The sequence below is a fragment of the Vigna unguiculata genome, chromosome 3 (assembly GCF_004118075.2).
Source record: "Vigna unguiculata cultivar IT97K-499-35 chromosome 3, ASM411807v1, whole genome shotgun sequence".
In the NCBI taxonomy this organism is placed as follows: domain Eukaryota; kingdom Viridiplantae; phylum Streptophyta; class Magnoliopsida; order Fabales; family Fabaceae; genus Vigna; species Vigna unguiculata.
Window position 1 is genome coordinate 13,782,029 of NC_040281.1, and position 2,523 is coordinate 13,784,551.

A 2,523-nucleotide genomic window follows, 5' to 3' on the forward strand; every position below is an offset into this window, starting at 1 on the left:
CTTGTTCCACCATATTCAAATTAATCCAACCAAGTTCTTTCAATAGTTAAAAGTTCTTTCATGTTTTTCATGTTTTATTTTTCATTTATTTTTTTCATATTTTTCATGAAAATTAGCGTAGTACTTTTTATCAGATTTTTATGGCTTATGCTAGTGGGTATACCTACTAATTGACGCACACACTATCAATTACGCTAATATCCCAAGCTTTTTAAATTTCTATTAAATTAGGTTTCTTATTACACGTATTTCCTATCCAAATTGGATAAAAGATTTTAAGCCACCAATAAAAGAGTTACTATCTATCAAATGGAAATACACCTTGAAATATATTATATTAGAACCAAAAGTCAATATCCTACAATAAGATATCACAAAAGTAACTTCCTTACAAAGAAATATATTATAACAGAATCAAAAATCAATATCCAACATACGTTAAGAAGAATAGTCTAATTCTAAAAGTTACACGTGTCTAAACAAAAACGAGAATTTTGAATATTGAAACTTAAAAAAATCAAGATTTTATAATTACAGAAAGCAAACATGTAATTAAACCACATCAACAATTTTATAATTTATGAATATCATGATTGAATGAAAATATAAACAAATTTAACCTTATCTGCTCCAATGACATAGCTATCCTTATATCGACTTGTCAACATGGCAATGACAATTTCTACAATAGTAAGATGTCTGCAAACACCCATTCTACATGAATAATAATGCATAAAAAGTAAAACACAACCATCAAAATTCCATCTTCAAGGTAAAATAACACTAACCTTCCAGTATGGGAAAATTGACAATTTGTTGCACATCTAATTGAACTTGAAACGCGTACAGTAGTCCTACCTTTGTCTCAAGGTATGAAAATTGTTTCTATGACCAACCTATCGTCCAATATGAATAAAATATGCATTATCTTGTGAGTTTAAAGTTAATAAGAATACTCTCCAGAAACAATTAAATATAAGCAAGTCGTGCAACTAATTATGAAGCTACAACCATAAAAAATAATAGCTTTCAGGTTTCATAAAATTTTCTATCTAGATTAATTGAATGGTGAAATATATGAAAATAAAAAAGAGAAAGATCAATTTAACCTTTTTTGTTCCATCAATTGCCGTACGAATTTCTTTCAGAACAAGCACCTTGAACTCTGTCATTTTCATTCAGCATTTTCTTGAAATCTTATTCAATGCTAGGACTAAAGACCAAATGACAATTTAAAACGAACCTAAGAGCTTTAGGAACAAAAATAAAACAAATGTGCGATGTAAAAAGAGAGGTAATGACATACTAAATTACATTTCAAGATCTTAATACCATTAATGGTGATAGTAAATTACAGCTTTAATACTACTGCTAGTGTTTATGCACCAATCTTATCATGTTCAACCAATCTAAATATTATAAACATGTACAAACTTTTTATATAGACAGTAAAAACATACTTCAAGATTAGGGTAAGTCACGCATTTGAGAAGCGTCTTCGAACTCGGCATGAAATTCCAATGCCATCACAATCTCCTGTATCAAATGCACATCGTTAAGTAGTAAAGAGAAAGAATAGAAAGGGTACACAAACAAGAGAAGGATTTATGCATTTCTTAAAATTGGGGAAAGAGTAGTGATCAAAGTCAGAGAGGTTGTGATGAGAAGAAATAGAAAGGAAACGGCGTAGGCGAGGAGAGAGAAGAGAAGAGAACGGTGGAATTTCTATCTATTTTTTTGTTGAAAAAAATAATGGGTTGAAAGAAGATGAGAAAATGTGCGCAACAAAAAGTTGGATGAACAGAACAAAGAGTGAAAGTGAAATAAAAGGGAAGAGGAAGGGCAACTAATCTAACCTAATGGAGTGAGAATTACTTTTGTGGAAACACAATAGAACAACCTCAACAACCAAGTGACGCCGACAACACAACACAACCTGTTAGTGTTTGCACATTTGCGCTATCAACACTAAAAAATAGATCCCTGAGACTCTTTTGGCCATGCTTGTCTGCATCTTCTTCGTCGTTGGTGTGTTGGAATATAGTGATGGAAGGTTTAGGTTAAGGTGGAAGGTTCAAAATAAGGGATGCTGGTAATGACGCGAACGATGCTGATAACAGGATGTGAGTAGGAGTGAGGTTGAGAATGAATTTTGTGACAGTTGAGAATGATTTTTTCATAGGAGAAGGCAATGTGTGCGTTTTAGAATTTTTTTAATTAACCATGGACAATGCTTATTTTCTAAAACGCTGTCTATGATGATACAGTACATGGCGCTTAAATATAAAAATGCTATTTACTTATCTATTCTATTTTTTTAAAATATAAATCAATCATAGATAGCATATTTTTTATGAAGCGTTATCTATGTGTATATATTTTATAGCGCTTATTTTACAAAGCGTTGTCTTTTGATTTTATTTTTAATTTATAGCGCTTAATTAAATAAGCGCTATGTAAATACCGTTGTCTATTGCTTATTTTGGCATAGTGTCACAAAAGAAATTATATAAATGAATAATA